This window comes from Panthera onca, chromosome B3 (genome assembly GCF_046562875.1).
Source record: "Panthera onca isolate mPanOnc1 chromosome B3, mPanOnc1 haplotype 2, whole genome shotgun sequence".
Lineage (NCBI taxonomy): Eukaryota > Metazoa > Chordata > Mammalia > Carnivora > Felidae > Panthera > Panthera onca.
The window spans coordinates 46,347,792-46,375,219 of NC_138344.1; the positions used below are offsets into that span (position 1 = coordinate 46,347,792).

Consider the following 27,428-nt stretch of genomic DNA (forward strand, 5'->3'; position numbering starts at 1 on the left):
GAGAGCTGGCAATCCCTGCTCTAGAAGTTCCCAGTGTAAGCCATCTCAGGCTCACAGTCATATGCACATCTGACAAATGGAAAGGCCATTTGTGCCATGTACAAAGCCATGGGAAAGGGCATCTGATGTGCAAGAAAACAAAGGAAAAGTGGCAGGGGGATAGCATTGGCAATCTAGCTCTCCTCATCCCCATGTCTTTTCTCCCTGATGAGGCTGTACTTTCTTAGGGAGCCGGGCTGCCAAACTTACTGCTTCTTGCATTCCCTCTGGCACCAAGCACAGAGCTGTGCTTATAGGAAGCACTCTACAAACAGTTATACAGTAAAGATGAAGTAGGATCTTCCATAGTCTTCAGCTGTAGAGGGTATTTTGGAGAATGGGATAAGTATTCAGAAATGTCTGGAACAAATATATTATGGTACATCTACTCAGCAGAGTACTATGCAGCTGTATCACAGAATGAAGCAGATCAGTGTGTACAGAAAGATTCCCAATGTATACTATTAACTTTTTTTCATGTTTATTTATTTTTGAGAGAGGAGAGAAAGTACAAGCAGGGGAGGGACAGAGGATTTGAAGCAGGCCTTGCACTGACAGCAGCGAGCCCAACACAGGGCTCATACTCATAAATCATGAGATCGTGACATGAGTCGAAGTCAGACGCTCAACCAACTGAGCCATGCAGGCGCCCCTGTATTAATAACTTTTAAGAAAAGATATAGAGCAGTGTTAAAGCACACTGCCAATCGTATTCAAAATATATTACATTAAAACCTTGGATTGTGAGTAACTTGTTCTGCAAGTGTTCCACAAGTGAACAAACATTTCTAATAAATTTTCAGTTGATAAATGAGTGATGTCTTGCAATACGAGTAGTATGTGATGCCTAACATCACATGATCACAACCAAGTTAATGATTCTCTCTCTCTCTCTTTCTTTCTTTCTCTCTCTCTCTCTCTCTCTCTCTCTCTCTCTGGGATTGTGGGTGATTGTTTCTCATGCCCAGATGCTCGGTCTCAGGCTGCAGTGTTTGGCAGTTATCAGTGATTTTTCAGAATGTTAGAAAGTGCCCACAACTGACACTAGTGTATTTTTTGTCACTTCAGAGCACCTATGGACAGTCCTCTGCTTTTCCAAACAAAAGTAAGCTTAGGAAAGAATGCTTTGCTTCATTCTAGGTCAGACTGCCTGCAGATAGAGACCCCTTCTTCTGCTGCCTTATTGACAATTACATTAAATACAGTATATGACAAAAGTTTATTAATATTGTACTGTAGTCAACATCCATATGAGCATATACAATGGCCCCCATGCAGAAAAAATTCCATTGAGTCAGTAGATAGCAGTGATTCCATAAGGGATTGTGAAAGTCGTCCTACACAATAACCCTTCTCTCTCTTGTCTCCCTCACACCAGCCACAAAGGTTTTCAAAGGCAAGTAAAAAAAATTTTTTTTTATTTTCTTTAGTATTTTGTATTATATTACAGGACTGTAATCATTTCTACATGAATATTTTTGAGTTGTGGAATGAATCATCTGAGTTTCCATTATTTCTTAAGGGAAAATTTGCTTTGATATACAAGGGCTTTGGATTACAAGCATGTTTTTGGAACTAATTATACTTGCAAACCAAGGTTTTACTGTGTATGTATTTCTTTTTACATTCATGAGCCATCTCTATGAACACAGATCAGGAGATGGTACTGGATTCCATGGGGGGAGCTAAATGGCCAGTGCAGATACTGGGAGAGAAATTTTCATTGCACACTTTTTTTTTTTTTTTTAACCATGTGTTTTAGTTTGTTTGTACCTCTATAACAAAATACCACAGACTGGGTGGCTTATAAACAACAGACACTTATTTCTCACAGTTCTGGAGGCTGGAAGTTCAAGATAAGGATGCCAATATGGTCAGGTGAAAGCCCTATTCTGGGTTGCAGACTTCTCTGTTGTATCCTGCAGAGCAGAAGGGACTGAGCAAGCTCTCATAAGTCTTTTAAAAGGGCACTAATCCCATTCATGAGGGCTCCATCCTTGTGATCTAATCACCTCCCAAAGGCCCTACCTCTAATACCATCACTGTGGGCATTAGGTTTTTAGCAAATGAATTTGGCGGTGGGGGGGGGGGACACAAATATTTGTAGCATCATGCATTTCCTAATTTTTAAAAAATGAGTCCTATATTTTCACTGAACAATTAAAACCATTTAATCATGGTCCATTAAGGAAACATTTGATGAGGGAGTATTACTGGGAAAGACAGATTAGTTACATGTAAGTCTGTTAGAAAAGCAACAAGACAATAAATGGCCATCAGCCATCCTCATGCTGTGGTTTAAACAGCTAGTATGCTCCTGGAGGAATAAGTTCTGGACTGCAGGATCATTAAATCATTGCTCTTTATATTTTGAATTGGCCAAACTTTTTCTAGAATACATGGCTCAGCTTGGGTTTCATAATGAAACAACAACTTCAAGAAGGACTCAGTATCAAGTAAAGAATATTATTTAAGGACACGTGAGGAAAGGTTTCAGAAATAAATATGCTCAAGGAAAAAAGAGATTAAACATGTGAATGCCTCTTATCAGGAAGATAATAACCAGCCACTATGTGTCTCTTCACAAAAGGATGAGAAGAGAAGTGTGAACCTGAAGTAGGAGAGGTAGCACGTAAACAATTTCTTGACAGTGATGGATTAATTCTAAACCGCTCCCCCAGGGTGCATCTGTGAGGTCTTTCATAGAAATATAATATACAAACAATAATTTCATACATATAGAATGATTTTGTTTTACTCCTCCCTGAAGGCAGAGAAATTATCTTGATGGCCTTTCAATAGCCTCCGTAATCCCCAATTCTAAGACATATTGACTCACCTCAGTTCTAACTGCTGGATGGTAGGGTTAAGTAGGTGGCTTGATATCTTGAGGGACACCCTTGGGCTACCCATCACACATGCACTGGCTTGGCTCCAGACCCTACACTGAATCCTAAGTGAGGTTGTAATAGGAACATATTCCCCTTTCCTTATTCAAAAACATCCCCTGGGTCCATTTCATAGCCTATCAATTTCACTTAGACTTGACCTATTTTTTTCCCAGAATCTCTATCTATTATAATAACTCTCTTTATTAAAACCACCACCACATTGGTGTCTTTCTTTTTAATTTAAACTGAATTAACTGCCCTGTGCACAACTTCCAAAGTAACTGGCATTTTGGCAGCATCTTCAGAAAACAAGAATAAAAGTTTACTGACAACTGCCATGACTTGATTTAGACAATGAGGTGTAATGAGACACATCCGGACACAGGCCAGTCCTGAAATATTACTGCTTTCCATATAAGCATCTTCCTGCTTTTATGGTCTGATGCGCGTGCACTCGTGCTAGTCTAGAGGGGACGGAAAAGTTTTAAATGGCCTGAGTGGATTCAGGGAGGCCTCTGCCCTGTCAAATTTCATAATGATTAATACTCTCCTTTTCCACCCCAGATGCTGAAATGGTTTTTTTGTTCTTTCCTCGGGAAGATAATCGATGCTGTGTGCTGTGGGAAAGGAAGGAGGACAAATGAACAGTGTGGGGACTTCCCTGACCATCAGAAATTGCCACTCAGATTTCAGCCCAGATTTACATCATTGCTTTTAAATTTTAAAATACATTTATTATAGTCTCAGAGGCAATGAGGAAGTCAGGCAACTACCCTCTAGTATCACCCCTTGCCTGCCTTGTCCCACCTGAATTTACTGCACAGGGAAGCAGTCCTTGGATATCCTAATGTATCGTGGCCTGATTGCTAGGGAACTGGTCACCCACTCTGGTTTCCTTCTTCTGTGCGCCCAGTGTAGTTTTTTTCCTTCCAAAATGAAAGAACTTTCCTTCATGGTATTACTGAGAAATTTTCCAACCAACTCCCTGCCCTAACCTTTGAAAAGCCTGTCCTACCATTCTCCTTCTTAGATACAGAGAAAGCCTATTATCATATCCACTTTGTCTCAGTTTTCTGGTCTCCCTATCTGGAAAGCTGTTTTGGACCCATTACCCATTCATAACTCACCACACCTAACCTTTGTTCTTTGAAATTCAATCGTACTGTCCATACTATACAATTAGTGCTTAGTTGTTTTCCAAATGCCGGACCTTGGTTTCCTTATCTAGAAAACAATTCTAAGATTCCTTTCCATACCCACAGCAAACACTAGGCTGGTTTATTTTGTTTTATTGTTTCCTTAGGTGTTGTGTTTCCCACGCCCACCATCCCCTCCTTGTATGTGGAGGCCATGTACAGACCTTCAAGTTCTGTTCCACCTTCTTGTCAGGATCTAGCAACTGCTCAGTCTAACTGCCTTCTCCAGGAGAGTTAGAGAACTCACAAAAGCATGTAGAGGAGGAAAGGTATTACAAGTCATGGATCTGGTCCTCACTGTGTCCTTCGTTGTGCCCCCAAAGCTCCTCATTCATCTCTCATTCATATTCTCTCAATAGCTTCACCAAGCTTTCTCTTCTCTCGTCTGCCAATACACCAACCTCCTTTCTGCAAACACCACCACCTTCTACTTACTCCGTGCCTGTAAGTTGCCTTGAAGCTCAATGACAATGTAGAATATCACATTTGTGTTCGTTATTCAGCACTATGTAACTACTCCTGAACTTAGTGGCTTAAAATGACAACATTTATTTTGCTTGTGAGTCTGCAGTTTGGGCAAGGTTGGTCAGGGCATTTCAACTCTGCTCCATTTGGTGTCAAGTATGATGGTTCAAAGTTGATAGGATTATAATTATCTAAAGGCTAACACATTCACGTGTTTAGTGGTTGATATTGGCTCTCAGCTGATGCCTTAGCTGGAGCATTGGCCCAAACACCTACAAATGGCCTCTCCTTGTGGACTGGCTTCTTTACAACATGGTGGCTCGGTTCCAAGTGTGAGCACCATAGTCTCCAGAGCCTGGGGTCTTAAACCCTGCATGATGCTCTCTCCTCAGCCTTAGCACCATGCTGGTTCTGAACTCAATGGCACACATACTGGATCTTATATAGGCATTTCACCAACAACATCCTAAACAGGTATTCATCTGGTCCATGTTGGATTACTGTGAGGCATAGGGAGCTCATTATCACATCAGGCAGTTTGTGCTATATATTTTTTCATTGTTCCATTGGCTGGGGAGTCCTTCCTTATATGAAGTTGGAATCCTCTCTCCTCTAATTTCTGTCTATTAGCTCTAGGCCCATTCTTGGGACTATAAAGAATAAACTTCTTTCACATACCGGGCTTCTAATAAATGGAGGGAGCCTAAGGTCCTCTCTAAGTTCCCTTTCCTGGATGCCTGTCCCTTCATTTTTGATTCCTGAGAGTCAGATTCCCAGTGAGTCTCACCTGGTTGAGCTCTGGGTTGTCAGCATTCCTCTTAAAACACAGGGCCCAGAAATGGACACAGTCCTCCCTTATTTGTGTGTCATGTTCTGACATGGTAATTTATCCTATACCCTCTGCTCATTGCTTCTACTGCCATCTAGTGGGACACTCAGGCACAGGATGTACTTGAACTGTTCACGTATCTATGCCTGATTTTCCCAATTTTATAAGGTATACAAGATCATGTGTTAAACTCCTTTGTCTCTGTAACAGCATCTAGAATATTGGAGGTAATTAAATAAACAGATTTTAGCTGCTGTTTCCAGGTACGACTGTCGGTGTCTGTGTAAATGAACATGTCAATTCTCAGTCTCAGCTTGATTATCTATTAAAGCGTAATAATAATACCAGCCAGGCTTGTTTCATAGGATTGTTTAGTAAAGGTGCAAATGGGATAACAACAATGAAAGCACTATTTAAATGACAAAGGGCAATGACAAGTGCAGGATATTATTGCTTTTAATATAAACTAAAAAAGAAAACCCCCATTTTGGGTGAGTAAGTTAAGGCAAACGGACTCATGAACTTAACCACTGACTCACTGATGGGTAATAAAACCAGGGAGAAACACATCTATGACATGTATTACAAATAGTTGCTGTTTCATTCCTAGTAGTGGGATAAATTTGCGGAAGAGAGAAAGTGGGAAGCTGACAAGAGCTTCACATTGTTTTGCCTATTTATGATTCCTCTCCAAAGATGGGTCCTTTCATATTTGGTGGGGTTTTAGTGCTTTTGGTAGGAAAGCAACACAGAAAGGGGAGAGGGTAAATACTGTTGTTATTATCAGGCACCACATGTGGCAGGAGTGGGAGAAAGAATTTCAGTGGAAAAGCAAGAAGGATATTTGAAAGGCAGTTGGACTGGTGACCAGTCATTCTCAATCACCCAGGCCAAACATTCTGGAATCATTTGTATTCTCTCCTCTTCTCTCCCTTTGCCATTCATAGCCAATCATTCTCAAATTTTATGAGTCTTCTTCTGCAGCCCCCAGCCAGTGTCCTCACCCCCAGTGTCTCCCCACTCAGTGACCATGCCAGATGAAGCACAACTTATATGCCATTACTCAGGAAGTAGCAGCACAAACACCTCCACCTGGTCCTCAGGGCCCTCTGGTGCCTTGCCTTGTGACTCATCCACTTTCTGCCTGGTATTCTTCAGCATAAATCTGCATCAGCCAGGCTGGTGTCCCAGTCACTTGAGTCCTTTGAGCTCATGACACTCATTCCCACCCTGTACACCTGCTCATGCTATACCTTCCAGCAAAATGTCCCTTCTCTTCACTTTCCCCAGCCAAACCCAATCTATTCTTAACACTGAACTAAAATCCTACCTCCTCTGTGGGGTTTTTCTTTGACAGCTTCAGCCTGCAGAGGCCTCTTCTGCTTCTTCTACTATGTCTTTACGATGTCATTTCATTATATTCCACCTTGCCTTGTGTCACCCCACCAAGACTGTAGCGTCTGCCACAGCAGCTCAAACAATATCTGATGTAATATATTAAAATGTCTAAACATAAGCAGGGAAAATAAAACCCTGTGTAAATGTCTTTTCAAGAGAAACAGTCAATTTCAGGGTGGGATGTGAGAAGTGGGAGGTGTGATTTCTAAGGAATATCAGTTGGGCTGCTGGCAAGTTCCCAACTGAGCCATGACCCCTACGACAAGCTGATTACTGGACACAGATCAAGTTATTATCACAGACAAATGCTGGAGATGAGCAGAAAGGATAATAAGCCTACTATTCTCAAAACTCTTAGATATCTATTCCCTTCTTTACAGTGCCAACCAAGATATTCCCAACACAGTACACAGTGCATAATAGACCCTCAACAAATATTTATTTAGTCAGTATGTAAAACAGAGACTCAATAAACATTTATTTAGTAAGTAGGTAAAAATTGAGCCCTTTCAGAAAAGCAGTCATTAATAAAGGCTAGGGATTCTTTAGCAAAATGTTTACAAATGTTTGCAAATGCTTGCAACACGAGGCCAATGATCACTAGGGAAACTTGTAATTATTATAAGGGGTCTGTGATTCTTTGTGTGCATCAAACATGGTCCAAATAAGGGGGAAAAAAAACATGTCTCATATCTACTTTTTGTAGCTCAGTATTTTCAGAATTAATAGATACTGAAAGAAGAGTTGAAAGGACTTCTTGGGAAATACTGTCATGGACTTTGGAGTTAAGGCTTCATGAAATGCTTACTATCTTTACTCATCTGTTTAGGGTAGCATGGATAAAGAAATATAAACACCAGCTACGATCTATTTGGTGTGTTCTTTGTGCCGGGTTCCTTGCTAAGTGCCTTACCTGTATTACTTCATCATTATCAACTTATGTTCACCCTAGGAGAAAAGTACGGTATTATTATCTCCCTTTTATGGATGAAGAAATTGAGGCTGAGAGAGGCCAAGCAATTTCTCTAATGTTACATAATAAAAAATAAAAGAGACAGAACCTGGATTTGATCCCAGGTCTGTCCTAATCGGAGGCCTGTGCTCTTAACCATTACACATTGGGTGGAGTGAGAGGTCATCAGAAGGAACAAATACCCCCGAGAATTGATAGAAATATTCAGGTAGAATGCTGGGCTCCCACAGTGTGGGATCAGGGCACCAGTTTTCCTATCTCATACTGCAAGTGAAGGGCTGTCTGGGAATGCTGAAGGATTTGGAGACCCATGATAGCAGCCATCTGTTATCAATCTACCCAGTGCAAACAACTGCATTGTAAACCAGGTATATCAGTCCAAGGGGGCTGAAGGCCTGAGGATGATGCTCATTTGGGGACTCTTCTTATAGTTCTTGGGCTCCTGTACCAGGGCACGTGACGTTTCTGGTGATAACAAACATGGTCACTTTGGTCCGACACTTGTGAATTTTCACCAAAGCTTCTAGTGACCCAGAGAAAAATCCTTTTCAGGCCCATTTCCCTTCTTTCTCAGAGACCAGTGAGATAGGCTGGTGACTAAGTGCAGCTTTTCAGTTTATGCAAAACCTGTTTCACTGATTAACATTTGCTTGCTCTCTTGCTCCTCCTGCATAGGCAACTTCCACTTTTGTCTGTCTTCTTTCCTCTTGGTGTCTCGCAACTTTGTGGTCATCGGGAGAAGGTACATTCATGCGCCCGATGCTGACCAAAGCTGCCTGGTACCGGAAGTGAGTGGGCTGAGATAATGGTGGGGCAAGGCCTTTATCTGTACTGATGAACCACACCCACGAGCCACACAGATGGCACTGGCCAGCATTCTGGGGACTTATTAGCACTCATATCTGTTTTCAACACTAAGATCCAAGAAGTGAAGCCATTCCCCAACTCTCACTTGCCCCTTTAACCAGACCCAAGAAGTAACCCAAGGGGCCATTGTAAAATGCCCCAACATTTTCCAAGCTCACCTGGCTAGTATTTATTTATTACCATTCTCTTGAAAACTTTTCTAAGAAGGGAATATCCTCCTTTAATTTAGTAATGCCAGTTTGGGACATGTTTGTTACGTCTCACGTGGGAAGCAACCATGTGAGCCAAGAATGTGAGTCATGTATGACTGTTTACCTTGTACATTGGTGCAGGTCTTCTTGAAATTTAGGGGAGGAATATATTTTAAATGAAAAATATCCTTCAGTGGAGAATTTGTCATTTAATGTAAATGTTCATAAAACAGAAGTCAGTATTCAAAGAGTATGCCTGTGGCAACATTTGTAATTTAAATGAACTGATTTGTTTACACACACACATATATGTTACAAATACTCTCTTTTAGTCCCCATAATAACTCCAGGGAAGGAAAACTCTGCTGTTTTCTTCTAAAGAAACCCTTGGACAAAGAAATTAAGTAATTTGCCCGAGGCCATACAACTAGTGAAAAGATTTTTTTGGAACCTAAAATTAACATTTGTGTCCAAAGGTTGTGTTTCTTCACTTACCCTAAACTGCCCTCAACTGTACCTGAACAAAATAAGTAGTGTGTCCAGATTTGTGCTTTACAAGTCTGTCTTTCAAAAAATGTAATATAGTAAACTAAGATCCCTAAATCTGCAAGTAGCCCTAATTGTGATCTGGCATTCACTCAGCCATTCCTTCCTCTCGTCATTTATTCTTCCATATATATGTACATTCGGCACATGTGGTGCCTCATGGTAGCAGGGGTGCAAACAAAATTCAGACACAGGTCCTCTAAGAGCTCACAGAGTAGTGGGAGAGGTAAGATAGCTGAGAACCGGTAAGAAAAATATGGATGAAGTGTGGTGCTGTTATTTAATATTCTAAGCTTGTTATTTTTTTTTTGAGGTCTATTTATGTTTGAGAGAGAGAGAGAGAGAGAGAGAGAGACAAAGCGTGAGTGGGGGAAGGGCAGGAGAGGGAGACACAGAATCTGAAGCAGGCTCCAGGCCCTGAGCTGTCAGCACAGAGCCCAATGAAGGGCTCAGACCCACGAATCGCAAGATCATGACCTGAACTGAAGTTGGACTCTCAACCGACTGAGCCACCCAGGCACCCCACTAAGCTTGTTATTAGTAAATGGCTTAAGCATTTATGGCTAGGGAAAGTATACCTGGAAATGTGGTTTTATAGTTTAGTCTTACGACCTAAGTGACAGCTATTTTGACATTTCAGTCTCCCCAAATTCTTGAATTATCTGATTAATACCCCCAAATTACTGAATCATCATAGTATTTAATAATACTATTAAATCTGAGATGTATTAATATATGCACATAACAGATTGGCCTAATGAGCAACTTGATTAAAATTATATGAGATCAAGATTTCTCTTCTGGTACTGCCTGAAATAAAAATGGTTTTCACATGATTGCCTCAGTCAATTTTGCCAGGTGTTAGGATGAGAAAACAAAAGGACCACAATCTTGCACTGAGGAATTTGATTTCCAATAGCAGGCCTCTTATAAACAGATGGTATTGAATAGAAGGCTGAGGCCCTCACAGTCTCTCCACTTGCCCTTTTCTGGTGAGAATAGTTTGTAGAGTGTGGTTAAGGACATCTTGAGAGCACAGTCACAAACTGGTGGTCCATGACTGAAGACAGTCTATGAGTGAGATTGACTCAGAGATATGCTTGGCCTACATGGTGATTTTTTTTTTTAATTTTAGAAATTGTTGCTAGTATTTAATCTTATTTTTTAATGGTTATTTATTTGTTTTGGGGGGTGAGGGGCAGAGAGAATCCAAAGCAGGCTCCATGCCCAGCGTGGAATCCAACGCAGGGCTCCATCTCATGAACCATGAGATCATGATATGAGCTGAAATCAAGAGTCTGAGCTTGACCTACTGAGCTACCCAGGCACCCTTGTTGCCAGTATTTAAAAAGAAAAATTACACATAGACCTTTCTTTTTTTCAAACTTGAAAGTCTGATAAAAATCTACCCCATTCCTACTTGGCCACAGTGGAGACAGTCTGGGTGGCAGACGCCTCCTGAGACAGGACAGACACTTCCTTCTTAACCCTGCCATGTCCACTTCATCCATATATGTTACCTGCCTCATTTCAATAAGCTTTGGGGCTACTGACTCCCATCTTAAGTCCTGGGAGGAGAAATCCATTTAGCTTTTGGTGTCGGTGACTTCCTGACCCCACAGATATCCTGGTGATAGCAGCCCCAAGATGAGATGCAGCACAGACTCTCAGTTCCTAGAGAGAGAATCTGTGGCTACCTTCAAATGAAAGACTGACTATGGGCAAGACTTTAAGGTAGCAGTGATAGGGAGACCAAAAGCACAGTCTCCATTATTATTTTGTACAGTTTATTTTGAGAGAGAGAATGCATGAGTTGGGGAAGGGCAGAGAAAGAGGGAGAGAGAGAGAATCCCACGCAGGCTCCACACTGTCAGCGCAGAGCCTGATGCAGGGCTTGAACTCATGAACTGTGAGATCATGACTTGAGCCAAAATCAAGGGTCAGACGCTAAAGTGACTCAGCCACCCGGGTGCCCCGTATAGTCTCCATTCTTGAGAAGGGAGTCACTTTGGGCCTTTGCCAGAGGTTCTCCTCCTCCTATAAACATTTTGTTTTTTGTAACTGGAGAGGAAGGAGAACAAATGCCAGTCTGTCAATACATTCTCTGCAAACCTTGGCCCTTCAGCCTGTGCTGTAGGTATATGTTACTACAAGTCGCACATCCTACTTATCATACATCTATTTAGTTTTTGTGACTATATCCACTGGAACATGTCATGATAATAGAAACAACAACAACAGCTAACATTTTATTGAGTGCTTTTTATGAGTTAAGTACTTTCCATACATTAGCCCATTGGTCCTCACATCAACCCTTTGAGTCAGGTCCTCTCTCTTACTCCATTTTACGAACAAGGGAATGAAGTTTAGAGAGGTTAAGAGAATTTCTCACATTCACACACATGGGGCCCAGGTTTGACTACACATGATTTTGACCACTGGATAGGTGAATGAACAAACATTAATAGCACATATATCATACTGTCATGTACATTGCTTCCATTATTCTTCCCAACATTTAATCCGCATTTAAAAATTGGAAGGCCAGGGCACCTGGGTGGTTCAGTTGGGTAAGTGTCCGACTTCAGCTCAGGTCATGATCTCACGGTTCGTGGGTTTGAGCCCCAGGTTGGGCTCTGTGCTGACAGCTCAGAGCCTGGAGCCTGCTTTGAATTCTTTGTCTCAGTCTCTGCCCCTCCCCAGCTCTCAGTCTGTTTCTCTCTCTCAAAAATAAATAAACGTTAAAAAAAAATGTTTTTTAAATAGAACAAAAAGTGGAAGGCTGGAGAGAGACAAACCAATACAGACTCTTAACTATAGAAAGCAAACTGATGGTTGGGGTCGGGGTAATGGGTGAACTAGATGACGGGGATTAAGGAGTGCACTTGTTGTGATGAGCACCGGGTGTTGTATGGAAGTGTTGAATCACTATATTGTACACCTGAAACTAATATTACACTGTATACTAACTGGAATTAACATAAAAACTTTTTTTAAAAAAATGGAAGACTGGATAACCTGACAGAATTCATACAGCTAATAAGTGGCAGAATTTGAGTCTGGAACCAGGTCTTCTGATTCCTAGCTCTGTGTCCCTCCTGTGCCAACTGCTGTTGTTTTGGTGGGTCTGTTTGTTCCCTTTATTAGGACAGAATGCATATTTATGCACAGCTTTCTAGTCAGTTAGTTTTCAAACTGGAAAATAAAATGTTCTCAGTCATAACAAAAATAGTCACAAAAAAACCCAAGACTGAAACCTGGACCTTCTGGTTAAAAATAAAGTATTTGATGGTATGTGGCCTGAGAAAATATCAGGATAAGATCAGTCACCCCTCAAGAACCAGCTGTACTTGAAAAGAGATGATGTTAGGGCAAGCTCATAAAAACAGAGGAATCTGAAATTTGAGAACCAAGTGAATGGGCAAATGGCCAACCTCAGTGCTCTCTAAGTAGAAAAGAGGATGAAGCACAAACTTGGGTCTCAGAAATATAAGGTGATTAAACGTCATTCTTTCTCATAAGATGAAAAGAACAATGCTCTCCTTTTCTGGCCTATATCAGGTGTTCATGTCCCTCAACTCATCCAAAATAATGCTAGCTTGGACAAGAACTTGATCACAATCCCTGGGTCAGAATTAGGAACTAATTAAACATTTATTTATTAAGGTATGAGTGTTCAATAGGATAAACATGGGTCTGATGATGCTGTACATAGATGGAGGGTTGCTGAGGACAGCTCTCTCCCCCTCCCCCACTTTTCTTGGTAAATGTTTATTTATGTTTGGGAGAGACAGAAAAAGCATGTGAGCAGGGGAGGGACAGACAGACAGAGAATCCAACGTAGGTTCTGCACTAACAGCAGAAACTTGATGTGGGGCTCGAACGCACAAACCGTGAGATCATGACCTGAGCCCAAGTCGGATGCTTAACCAGTGGGGCCACCCAGGTACCCCAAGGACAGCTCTCTCTTTATTCAAAGTGACCTAACAATGTTAAGAACACCTTGGGTCACCTTCAGTCTGGAAGATACCTGAAGACAGGAATTCTGGGGCAAATTTGTTTCTTAGATTCATTCCAGACCCAGTATGTTCCACAGACCATCAGTTCCATGAGATGCTCCTCAAAAAAAAAAAAAAAAAAAGGACCTTTGCAGGGGCCATGCTAATCTTCTCTGTATTATTCTAATTTTTCTCCAAAGAAGACATACAGATGGCCAACAGACACGTGAAAACATGCTCAACATCACTCATCATCAGGTAGTGCAAATCAAAACTACAATGAGCTATTACTTCACACATGTCAGAATGTCTAAAATAAAAAACACAAGAAACAAGTGTTGGCGAGGATGTGGAAAAAAGGAACCCTTATGCACTATTTGTAGGAATGCAAGCTAGTGCAGCACTGGGGAAAACAGTATGGATGTTCCTCAAAAAATTGAAACTAGAATGACCATATAATACAGTAATCACACTAGTGGGTATTTACTCAAAGAATATGAAAACACTAATTCAAAAAATATATGCACCTTTATGTTTATTGCAGCATTATTTAAAATAGCCAAATTATGGAAGCACCCCAGTGTCCAATGATGCATGAATGGATAAGGAAGATGTGGTATAAATACACACAATGGAGTATTATTCAGTTATAAAAAGGAATGAAATCTTGCCATTTCCAAGGTGATGGATGGATCTAGAGGGTATAATGCTAAGCAAAATCAGTCAGTCAGAGAAAGACAAATACCATATGATCTCACTCATGTGTGGAATTTAAGAAACAAAACAAATGAACAAAGGAAAAATAGAGACAGACCAGGAAACAGATTCTTAACTATAGAAAACTGATGGCTACCAGAGTGGAGGTGGGTGTGGGTGATGGGTGAGATAGGTAATAGGGTTAAGAGTACACTTATCCTGATGAGCATTGAGCAATGTATAGAATTGTTGACTCACTATATTGTATGCCTGAAATCAATATAGCACTATCTATTAACTATACTGAAATTAAAATTTTAAAAAGGGATTTGTTGGGGTGACTGGGTGGCTCAGTTGATTACACATCTGATTGTTGGTTTTGGCTCCAGTCATGATCTCATGGTTTGTGAGATCAAGCTGAGTCGGGTTCTGTGCTGATAGAGAGGAGCCTGCTTGGGATTCTCTCTCTTTCCCTCTCTCTCTCTCTGCCTTTTCTCTCTCTCTCTCTCTCTCTCTCTCTCTCTCTCTCAAAATAAATAAACATTAATAAAATAAAAAAGTAATTTGTGGTCAAGTAAGTCCAGGGCCTATATATTCTATTTCCCTCTTAGACTTTATAGTGAACATTAAAAGCTCTGATAAGTCCTATAGTTGAAGAAACTGCTTAACTTGGTTTAACCCAGTGTTTTCCAAACATATTTGGGATGGACAGCATATTTTCTTTCACTTAATCCTTATTTGCATTTCATGGAACTAGTATTCTTCAGAACACATTATGAGCAACTCCCTAAAACACATTGAAGGGAGAAGATCTGCTGAGTCAGCTCTTTTAGGGGAACAGGGGATTGAAGAAAATGTACATGAATATGTAAAATTTTTTTCAAATACAAAGGGTGTGGGTGGCTCATTCAGTTAAGCATCTGACTTTGGCTCAGGTCATGATCTCACCTGTATTGGGCTCTCTGCTATCAGCACAGACCTCGCTTCAGATCCTCTGTCCCCCTCTCACTCTGCTCCTCCCTTGTGCACAAGCACTCTCTATCAAGCAAAAAAACTTAAAAAATAAAAGAAATTTGTCTCTTTCCCATCCCAGATTTTATATTTTATTCTTTACAGTAACTAATATCACTACTTCCTGGTATATCCTGTAAAAATGTGTGTGTGTGTGTGTGTGTGTGTGTGTGTGTGTGTGTGTGTGTATGTTTATACAAATAGGAGTATTTTATACATACCATTTTCTGCTGACTTTTTCAAGTTGTTAGCTTAATGAATCTTTTCATAACAGCATATAAAAATTGGCCTCATTATCTCTAATTCCTATATAGCAGTTCATTGTAAGGATGCACCCCAATTTATTTAACCACTTATTTGTTGATAGAGGCATGGGTTTTTCAGGAGGTTTCCTCCTTAGAAAATCTAAACTTTGAAATAGAGACTAAGGCGTGTGGGCTGATTCTAGGCTGGGAGAGAAGTGAAGCCCTCAGATCTTTTTTGGTCTTGGCTGGTCATGCCGGGACTGTGTGTCTTAGCATGATCAGCCAATCCATCATGATGGAGGAGGGGGGCACATTTTGCTGGCATATTTTCTCTTAAAGCATTTTCTTTGCTTGGTGGGTTCAGTGAGCTCAGCAGTCCTACCAGGACATGAAATAAGGTGCCCACTACATGTATGGAGTAGACTTCATTGCTGAGCTGTTTTAGCATTTTGATCAGACCTATCAGCTACCTCTCTTTTATGAGGCTTCTCTTCCTCCCAGTCCCTCAGTTTATGCTGTATCTTCATCATAAGGTTGATGAGTAAAGAGGAGACAACGTCTGCTCTCATTTCTATGTTCTCCTTTCTTGTCAAGTAATGGAAACATGTTGCAATGGGCTTTGTCACTAAAGAAAAAAACAAACCAAACCCATTCTGGAAAGTAGAAAACAAAAATACTTCCTCTTTGAAAGTCAATGAATGTAGCAAGTTTTCTAAGTCAAAATTCAAACTCAGGGATCAAAAACAGAGTTCTGTTTGGCAGAATTGTTTGGCTTTAGGAATCTGTAGCCTTTAGATCAATGACCCAGAACAGACTTTTCTCCCCAGGTCTTTTGGAACTCTGAAATTTTCCAGGCCAGTCTGGCCCTTCATGTTCACTGTTGGTAAGGGGAACTCTATAGGAAAGTCCTCCTTCAGCTGATCCTGACTCAGGCTGTAAGGACTAGAAGAGAATCAGCTTCATTTGGAGAAAGCATGGGATTTCCTAGTTAGTCATTCATGGTCACACATCTCATGTGGGGGAAAGGGAGCAGAGAGACATTCTTTTTTTTTTTTAATATTTTTAATGTTTATTCATTTATTTTTGAGAGAGAGAGAGAGAGAGTGAGCGAGGGGGGTGGGGAGGACAGAGAGAAAGGGAGACAGAGAATCCTAAGCAGGCTCTGCACTGTCAATGCAGAGCCTAATGTGGGGCTCAAATCCACAAAACTGTGAGATCATGACCTGAGCAGAAACCAAGAGTCAGACACTTAACAGACTGAGCCACCTAGATGCCCTGCAGAGTGCCACTTTTTTGGAGAGAGTGCTCTTCAACAGGGTATGCACATTCATCAGTCTTCCTTTTCTAGTTTTCCACTTTACAACAATCATTTCTTGTTGGTGATATACCCGAGCAACCTCCCAGAAACAAATGTAAGACTGCTGTGGAAGAACAACCCCACAGTGCAGGCCGTACAGAATTCCCACAGAGAAAAGCAAACTCTCCTGGAAGAGTTTACACTACAAATTTAGAAAACACTAAAGGAAGTTTTCTTTTGTGAATGAGAGTGCATAAAATAAACAGGATTATTAGTTCCCCCAAAACTTGAGATGAACAGAACAATCATAAAATACCATCGGTACATTAGGCTTTAGTGAGTTAGAGAGAGAAAAGAAATAAACACATGAGAAGAGAAAAGAAAAGCAATTTTTGAAAAGAACCAAATAGAACTTCTAGAAATGAAAACATATTAATAAAACTAAAGACTTAATGAATGTATTAAAAGATTAGATAAAACAGAGAGGAATTCGTGCATTGGAAAATAGATTTGAGACAACTACATAAAATTCATCATGGAGAGATTAAGAGATACAAATATGAAAGAAGGGTAGAGACATAAATAAAAAAAGTAAGAAGGTCAGCCATATATGCACATTTAATAGGAATTCTATAAGGAGAAAACAGAGACACTGGGGAGAGGCAAGGCGATTAAACTAAGAATTTTCTAGAACTGTATAAATTGTGAATCTTTAAATGCTGATAAACAATGAATCCTGAGTGTTATGTATAAGATAAAATAAGCCCTAGTCATATTGTAGTGAAATTTCAAGGGAAAAAAAAGAGAAAGTCTTTTTGTTGTTGTTGTTGCTTTTATAATTTTTAAAATTTCAGTATAGTTGAAACACAATGTTACATTAGTTTTAGGTGTACAACATAGTGATTCAACTTCTCTATATGTTATATTCTGCTCCTTTCCAATGCAGTTACCCTCTGTCACCAAACAACACTATTACAATACCATTGACTAGATTCCCTATGCTATGACTTTTATTCCTGGAAGCCTGTATCTCCCACTCCCCTTCACCCATTTTGCCCATTCCTCTATTCTTCTCCCCTCTGGTGACCATCATTTTGTTCTCTGTATTTATAGGCCTGATTCTGCATTTTGTTTATTTATCCATTCATTATGTTTTTTTAGATGCCACATCTGAGTGAAATCACATGGTATGTGTCTTTCTCAGTCTGGCTTAAATACCCCCTCTATCTAGGCCTGTCCATGTTGTTGCAAACGGCAAGATCTCCTCCTTTTTTATGGCTGTATAATATTTGTGTGTGTGCGCGTGTGTGTGTGCCACATAAAAAGAGAAACTCTTAATAGAAACTAGGGAAATTCAGATTAAGACAAGAATTAGATGAACACTAGACTTGTCAACAGCAATAAGAGACAATGGAAGGACACCTGCGAATTGCCAAGCAAAACCAGTTGTCAACCTCAAATTCATCAGCCAATCATTGAAACTTGAGAGTGAAATAAAGAAAAACTCAGGCAAACAAAGACAGAGAAAATTTATTCCTCACACACCCTTTCTGGAAAATTTCCTAAGGAGAGGTTTTTTTACTGCACAAAGAAGGAAAATGCACCTAAAAGTAATGCATATATGTATAAGTAATTAGCAAATAAAGTGATAAGTGGTAGTAAATTTAAATAAGTAATCATCATTAAAAATACCAATAATAAAAATATTGGAGGTAGAATTTAAATATCAGACAATAATGACATGTAAGATAGAGTGGTTGATTACAATCAGGATTTTAAAAAGTTTTTGAGTTGTTCAGGAGGAAAGAAGTTGATTCACTTTAAATTTTGTTAACTCTAGAATACATTTTCTAAAGATGAAAGGGTAAATACTTAAAAATAGAACAAGCACAGGAGAAAGGGGAGAAATAAAGAAACCTGTTCAACTCGATGGAAAAATGTAAGAAAGGTCACTTAAAAAGGGGGGCCGGGCACCTGGGTGGTTCAGTCAGTTAAGGGTCAGACTCTTGATTTCTGCTCAGGTCATGATCTCACAGTTCGTTCATGAGATTGAGCCTCTGCTTGGTATTCTCTCTCTCCCTCTCTGTGCCTCTCCCTGTTCATGCTCTCTCTCTTCTCTTTCTCTCAAAAGAAACTTTAAAAAAAAAAAGATCAAAGCAGAAATTACTGAGTGAAAAAAAAAACACATTAAAAATTAGAGAGAATCATCACAAGTACAGTAGAGATATTAAAAGCCATATGGAAATACTATGAAAAATTATTTCACAATTATTGCTTTCACTGTATTGATTTTGAAAATATTAGCAATTTTGAAAAACTATGTTTCAAAACACAAATGAAGTACAATATAGAAAAAATATAAATTGCTAAAATGTAATTAAGAATAGAAAATCTGAGGGCTCCTGGGTGGCACGGTTGGTTTGGCTGAGTGTCTGACTTCGGCTCAGGTCATGATCTCAAGTTCTGTCGGTTCAAGCCCTGCATCAGGCCACATGTTGACGGCTCAGAGCCTGGAGACTGCTTCGTATCCTGTGTCTCCCTCTCTCTCTGCCTCTCCCCAACTTGTGCTCTCTCTCTCAAAATAATAAATAAACATTAAAGAAATTAAAAAAAAAATAGAAAATCTAACTTAGACAATTAGACATAAGTTTTAGAGAAATCTTCTTGTACACTTCTCTCTCTCTCTCGCTCTTTTTTTAGTGCATATGCTAAGTAATCTTCAAGGAGTAGGTAATCCTTACTTTATACAAAGTGTTGTAGTACGGTGGGTTTGTGTATCCATTCCCCTCGTGAACCGTTATGTGGTTTGCAACACAGAAAATATAAATATAAATATAAAATATAAAATATAGAAAATATAAAAAGAGGGAAAGAACTACTTTTCATGGTGCTAATGTAATCTTGGTGATTAAATTAGACAAAGGACAACATAAAAAGAAATTATAGTCCAAATCCTTAATAAAACATTGCAAATGAAATGCCACATGATTAGGTGGAAATTCATCTCAGAAATGTAAGGATGGTTTAATGCTAAAAACATTGTCAATGTAATTTTCTTCATCAACAGATAAAAGAGTAACCCCTATGCCTATCTCAATAAATATAGAAGAGATACTTTTTTAAAAATTCAATAAACATCCCTAATGAAAGCTTTAGTAAATGAGGGGCAGATAGGAATTCCCTTACTCAAATCAACAATGCCTACCCAAAGCCTATAGGAACTCTCACACTTAATGGTAAAACATGAGAAGTAGATTCTTTAAAGTTGGGGATAAAATAACAATGCTACAATGATAGCTTCTAATAACCTTGTACTAGGAAGGTTTTAACCATGATAATAAGAAGAAATTAAATATTAAGGTCTAGAAAGAAAGAAAATAAAAGTTCTCATATTCTCAGGGGAAAAAAAATTGTTTGTACCAGCACAATCCAATAGAACATTTCACATTAAGAAGGGCACTTGTTGTGGGAGCACTGGGTGTTATATGTAAGTGATGAATTACTGGGTTCTAATCCTGAAACCAATATTGCGCTATAGGTTAACTAATTTGAATTTAAATAAAAACTTGGAAGAAAAAAAAGAAAGTAATTATAACAAAAATATATGGCATTGGTGCTGGTTTGGACAGAGAAATCACTAGAACTAAAAAAAGTTTTGACATACAACCACCTTCATATATGAACTGATATATGATCTATCTAACGGGTATATGATATCATCACAATCAGTAGAAGCAGAACAGACTGGTCAAATACATTACTGAAACAATTGGCTATTTTACCAGATAAAGGGCACCTACTCTGCACCATACACCAGAATAAATTCTAATGACTTAACTATGAAAAGTAAGACATTAAGCTGCAAGAAAACACAAAATATCAAAATCCTATTATAATCAATAAGAAAAAGTTAAAAAATGCAGAGGATATGAGCAGGCAATTTAAAGAATAGGAAAGCTAAAGCTTCAGTAAACCTGAAAAAGATGGTGGATTGCCCTAGAAATTCATTAAAATTACTAGGGAAATTCTATTTCTTTTTTTTTAAGTTTATTTATTTATTTTGAGAGAGAGAGAGAGAGAGAGAGAGAGAGAGAGAGAATGCACGAGGGAAAGGCACAGAGAGAGGGAGAGAGAAAATCCCAAGCAGGCTCAGCACTGTCGCATGTCAGCGCAAAGACTAACGCGGGGCTCAGTCTCACAAACCATGAGATCATGACCTGAGCCGAAATCAAAGGTCAGACACTTAACCAACTGACCCACCCAGGCACCATGGTTTCTTGTATGTCGAATGGGCAAAAATCTAAAAGTTGGATAATATCAAGGGTCAGTGAGTACATGGAAAACGGGGACTCCTATGTTACTGATGGTACTTAAATTTAAAACCACTTTAAAGAGCAATTTTACAATATGCATGAAGTTGAAGATGCACATGCCTAGGGCCACCAAACCTACTTCTAAGTATGTACTCAGAAGAACTCTGGGACACACATACAGGACACGTACAAAGACGTTCACTGCAGCAGGGTTGGTAATGTGTTGCAAACCACATAACAGTTCACGAGGGGAATGGATACACAAACCCACCGTACTACAAAAGTAAAATGAATTGCCTACACCTACACGTCCCCAAATAGATAAATCTCAGAAAGTGTATTTGGGAGGAAATTTTCAAATCGTAGAAGGCATACAAACTATGAAGCCATATATGTACATTTTGAAAACATATAAAACATATATTGTTTCAGGCAACAGCAGTGGAAGTTCAAAAGCATACATGAGAACGGTAATTTCAGCATGGTGAAGAAAAACCAGAGATTTGATTCTAATCCCAGCTCCACCACATATTTGCCTGTGGGCAAGTTACTCGATCATACTAAGCCTTCATTTCCTTATCTGTAAAATAAGAAAAATTCCCTTACCTCATGAGATTTTTCCAGAACTAATGATTGTCTGGGTATAGTGTATGTTCAACAAATGTTTACCCCTTTCCTGGTCTTTTGTCCTCATCTCATCACCATGCTGGAAGGCAGAGAACCTTCTGCATCAGCCTTCTCACAGCTGCTAAAGGTACAGGGCAAGGGCCCACATAGAACCCTCCATGCTTAGTTCTTCCACACTTTCATATTTAGAACCTGGGACTTTCTTAAAGTGACAGAACACCCAGTACAAAAGTACAGACCCATGAGAGGCTGAGAACTAAACGTAAATCGAAAGTAAATAATAAGAATCAGGTGGAATTGACTGTGGTGGAAAAAGCATTTGACAGAATCCTGTGAGTGTGTGGGTCTCTGTTTCTTCATCTGAAGGACACAGAGGCATGGCATTTGGGGCCAGAATCAGCCAGGCACTGCTGACAGCAGAGGCTTCTGCCCAATCATATGTTGGCAGACTGACAGCTCTAGCTCAGTGGGACCCTCATCATTGGCAGCCAGGCCTGGAGGGGGACAGGTCTTTGCAAAGTCATAAGCCAGACCAAGCAGAGAGGAAACAGAGAAAGGGCAGGTGACTGTTGAGCAAGAAAGTGTGAGAGAAGAGTTATGGTGTCCCTTTATTCCCCCTTGCCTATTGGTCCCTTGCTCTGAGCCACAAGGTGTCCTCAAGGAGAATCCAGAAAATAGAAGCTCTAGGGGAAACACAGTGCAATGCATGGTCAATGTGTTCATTAAGGACATGAAGATATGACTGAACCACCTCAGAACCCTAGTGTTACAAGAGCTTTGAGTGTGTTTGTAGATACTGAAGTGGTCCATAAACTCTATGCTAATAGAGCTTCTGTAAAATTTCTCTGCCAGGATCATGTCTGCTCTATATAACCATCTTTTGGTACCTTTACTATCTAATGTATTTTAGGCTATAAAATTAGTAAAGTTCTCTTGAGCTTTCCCATGAAAGGAGTTAATTCTCATCAAACAATGGTACATTAGTAATAACTAAAGCCAAGATATCAAGCCCAGCTCTCACATTCATGGGCTGGGTGACCTTGGGTGAACCTCTTAATTATGTTATACCTATTTCTCCCACCGGGCAAAATGGAGTTGATATCTTTCTCTCTCTGTATCTCTTTCTTTCTCCCTCTCCCTCTCTCTTTCTCTCCCTTCCCCCCAGGAAAGATATAAATATAACAATAAACAAGAATCTATATGAGATGTGCAACAACATGGATGGATCTAGAGAGTATAATGCTAAGTAAAGAAACACCACATGATTTCACTCATATGTGGAATTTAATAAACAAAACAAGCAAAGACAAAAAGAGACAAACTCTCTAGAGCACAAACTGGTAACCAGAGGGAAGGTAGGTGGGGGCTGGATGAAATAGGTAAAGGGGATTAAAAGTACACTTATCATGATGAGCACTGAGTAATATATAGACTAGTTGAATTTCTACATTGTACACCTGAAATATAACACTGTATATTAACCAAAATGAAATTGAAAAAAATAATCTACCTGAGAAGGCACTCTATGCCTCTTGGAGGGAAAACGCAGTGGAAACCAAGAGAAGTTTATGCTTAAGGCAGTGTGGGCTCCACACTGACTCAAAGGACATATGATTGCATCAATCTGTGTGTCAGCTTCCCCATCAATAGGAAGGGCCAGCAACATCTATCTCATCCGGTTCTCAGAGCTGTCCTACTAGTACCTGGAAATTCTAAATATGTAGCAGTTCCAAATGTCCTGAATTATGCCCTGCAAAGCACTTATTTTAAGAACTGGCTTGTTTTAAGAATTTTCCTATTTTACTCTAAATGCTAATCATATATTCTTTTGTTTCAAAAGCTCTCCAGTATGAAATAGACCCACTCTAAGATCTGAGCACACTTTGTAATAATAATTTTAAAGACCTAGAATTTCTATAGTTAGCATATCTGGTATCTCTCCAAGAACAGAATGGCAAACTCAGTGACTTTGGCAAGGTGGGAAGTTTGGTCATGAAGTCACGGAGGAAGGCAGAAGCAGATATGGAAATCACTGTGGGGTTTGACATTTGTCATGTGCCATCCATCTCACTTCCTCCCTCCCTCCTGCACTGCCCACTCCCTTATGCCCTCCACATCCTGTGTCCCAGGTCTCTGCTCATTCTATTTCACCTTCAGGGCACAGATCGAGGCTATTACTTTTAGCAGAAGTATTTACATTTTTTCAATCTTGGAGATGCCAAAAGGTAGATCTCTAATGTGCAAGCTTGACAGAGTGAGACAAGAATTTAGAGTCTTTCCCAATACACAAGGAGATGATCACCCACTCATAAATTCTGCCCTGGAAGGATGTCCTTCCACTACAAGAGGAAATATAGCTGCTTGCCAGGCTGTTCACCTCAGCATCTTCAATAGGATGAACTCTGTATCAAAGAATCCGGAAACATTTGAAGACAGGAAAGGGTGCATGGAGTGGTGAGGAGTAAACATAGCTGCTACAAGAAACGACTAGAGATTCTGGGAATTTCAGCCACCAAAAGACATTTTAATTGAACACACATTTATGGGGTCCCATTTACGTATGTGCAGAGTTCTGTGGCAGATGTTGGGGAAAGGAGGCTGCAAGATGTCTAGAAGGAGACAAAGAAGCTGTTTTCAAGTACTACAAAGACTCTGAAGTAGAAGAGGGGAAGGGGCGAGCATGGGGAAAGGGAGCCAGCATTTTATGAGCGGTTCCTATCTCAGGAGCTTTACATGTAGTGGGTATTTAATGTGCAGTTTGAAATCCCCAGGCCCTGAGCCATGTGCAGAAGGCTAAGGATTCCCCTGCTCGCTCCCTTCCCCTTGTTGAGCAGTGACCCTTGTTGAGCAGTGTTTTCTGCTTCAGAAAGCTTTGGGGGTACAACTCATGGTCTGGCCTCATCAGGTGCCCACCAGTTAAACTCACGTGACTGCAAGCAAATGAGAGAGCTAACTCATGACTCCAGTCTATGGAGACGTTCAAGTGGAGGGAGTCTGATTTACTATCTATCAAGGACATTGTGGAAGGAACTCCAGCAATGGGTGGGAAGTGTAGGCTCTAGAATTAGAAAGAATGCCAGTTCAGTGCTTTCCTGGTTTCGGCCAGTGACTTCATCTCTTTGAGTCCTCATTTCTTCAATTGTTTATGAGTAATAATAAAACCTTCCCAATGCAGCTATTGTAGGATTAAACAAATGTATGTAAAGAAGCTAACATATGGTAGGTACTTAATACATACTCCCTCCCTACGTTTGCAGCTCAAGGCTTTGAAACCCTTCTATGTATTAGGGAAGATCCACTGTGACCCCTCTCCCTGGCACTAGCAAAGGTGAAAAGGTATACCTATCCCTTTCTAATTTGGGTCTATAAGCCCAAATTAGAGCTAATTCTTTGGCTTATAACCTAGTTATTGTTGTTTTTAGTTATAGTTTACAAAGAATTTTTCATGGACCTTAATGCTACCAGTGGGCCTTATTAGTCATTTGCACCATGGTATAAATGAGTTTAAGATACTTCTTCTAAGGGCAGGTTTTTGAGAGTAAGGAGGAAAATGGCACCAGACTCTCAGGGTCTGGGGGAAAAGCCAAATTTGAAGGACTGATGAGTCCTGCATATCCTCTGCCATCTTTTTTTTTTTTTTTTTTTAATGTTCCCTTTTGCCCATACCTTGTCAACAATCAAAGCTTTCTACTATACAAAGCAACATATTATGCACATTTTCTAATAAAGCAGAAATAATTATTTTGGCTAAGAGTTGAGCAAAGCCACATAATTGGTTAGAAAAAATATTGTGTTGTGCGAAAACTTCTGGCATATATACCCCCAAGCCTTAATAAAAATATTATAATCACAATTATGGATTCCACAAGAGTTTGCTTTAAAAAATTAATGTACAGTGGAGATGGAAATGAATCATTTAGGAAATTATTGGCTTTGGCCAGAAGACACAAAGTTTTATTTTTCAATATACAGTATGAAGATATGTGTTTAGCTCCCACCGTGAATGGTAGGGGAAGACATGCTACTAATTGTATGAGTAAATGGCTGACGGTAACTTTCACTTACTCAACTCGGAGGGAATGAGATTAAGAAACAGCTTCTTGTTAAGAAAGGAGGGTTTAAATTAAAAAAAAAAAAAAAGGAGGGTTTTTAACTTTTTCAGTTGCAAAATGGTTGTTTAGTTCACTTCCTCCTCCGTGTTTTCTGCAGACGACTATAGAGTGTAACTGAATTTGCTTTACTTCTCAGTACCACAGGTCACCATAGAGCTGCATCGAGTCTGTAGTGACATCCACTCTCTTCTTTGGGACCAAATTTCAAGTAACATGAACAGTTTTTGTCGCGCTGAGGGTGATTTTCCAGTAAGCACAGAGTAAGATCAGAAGAATCATGGGCTTGGGGCACCTGAGTGGCTTAGTCCCTTAAAGTGTCTGACTTCGGATCAGGTCATGTTCTCACAGCTCGTGAGTTTGAGCCCCGCATCGGGCTCTGTGCTGACAGCTCAGAGCCTGGAACTACTTTAGATTCTGTGTCTCCCTCTCTCTCTGCCCCACCCCTGCTCACACTCTGTCTCTCTCTCCTTCAAAAATAAATAAACATTAAAAAAAAATTTTTTTTTAAAGAAGAATCATGGGCTTTTATTTTCTCTCTTTTTCTCCAACCACCCACCCTCCCATCCACATTCTTAACACAAGTGAGGACAGTCAAGAAAGAATGCAAATAGCTGTCCATTTGCCTCAAGAATACTTAAGTGAATTCAGTAAAAAGAGGTTCTCAGAGACCAGAATACTTATGACTTTCTCTCAATTTACACTAGTTCAATTTTTTGAGTTCACACTTGTTTCTTGATCTTGGCTTATTCTCCTAAATTATGTATTTATACAAAGCAAAGAACTTTATTCTGAGATATAGCTGACTTATAAACATTATATTAGCTTCAGGGGTACAATATAATAATTCAATATTTACATATGTTATGAAATGATAACCACAATAAGTCTGGTTAACATTTATCACAACATAGTTATAAATTTTTTTCTCCTGATAACAAACTTTATCTATGCTCTTAGCAACTTTCAAATATGCAATACAGTATTATTAACTGTAGTCACCATGCTGTACATCAGCAAGAACTTGTAAGTTTATGGACAAATCTCTATAACTTTAAGAAAAATGAAATTATTAATACTGAAGTAGGGAATCTTTGAGTGGATTTTTAAAAATAAATTTTTTTTAACATTTATTTATTTTTGAGAAAGAGAGAGAAAGAGAGAGAGCATTAGCAGGGCAAAGAGAGAGGGAGACACAAAATACAAAGCAGGCTCCAGGCTCTGAGATGTCAGCACAGAGTCCAACACGGGGCTCGAAATCACGAGCCATGAAATCATGACCTGAGCCGAAGTCAGATGCTTAACCAACCGAGCCACCCAAGAGCCCCTTGAGAGGATTTTTTTTAAAGCAAGTTAAAGTTAGTGGTTGTTGCATATGAGAATAATTGAAAATTTAATTTTCTGGCTCCAGATGAAAATTCAGGATCCAAAGAATGCTATAGCATGCAATAGGGTGGAAGCTTAGAGCCCATGCCACTTACATAAACTGTCCAGTCTTTCCTTAATAGCTGTGCAGTTCTCTGGACAAAATCCTTGAGTGTTCTTAGAATCAATCCTTCTGTTTATACACACACACACACACACACACACACACACACACACACACAAGGTTCTTATAACTGTTGTATTGAAGATCTTTAGATATCAGTTTCAGGTAAAAAGAGGGGAAAAATGAGGTAAAACCAAAGATGGATGATTGTAGAATGCATATTTCTATCTAGTGCAATTTCTAACTTG

The 27,428-nt window shown here is 39.6% G+C and overlaps 1 protein-coding gene across 1 annotated transcript in view; it reads right to left on the minus strand.

Moving 5' to 3' along the window:
• Positions 1-27,428, minus strand: part of AQP9 (aquaporin 9) — a 63,602-nt gene that overhangs the window by 34,037 nt on the left and 2,137 nt on the right. The window lies entirely within an intron of this gene.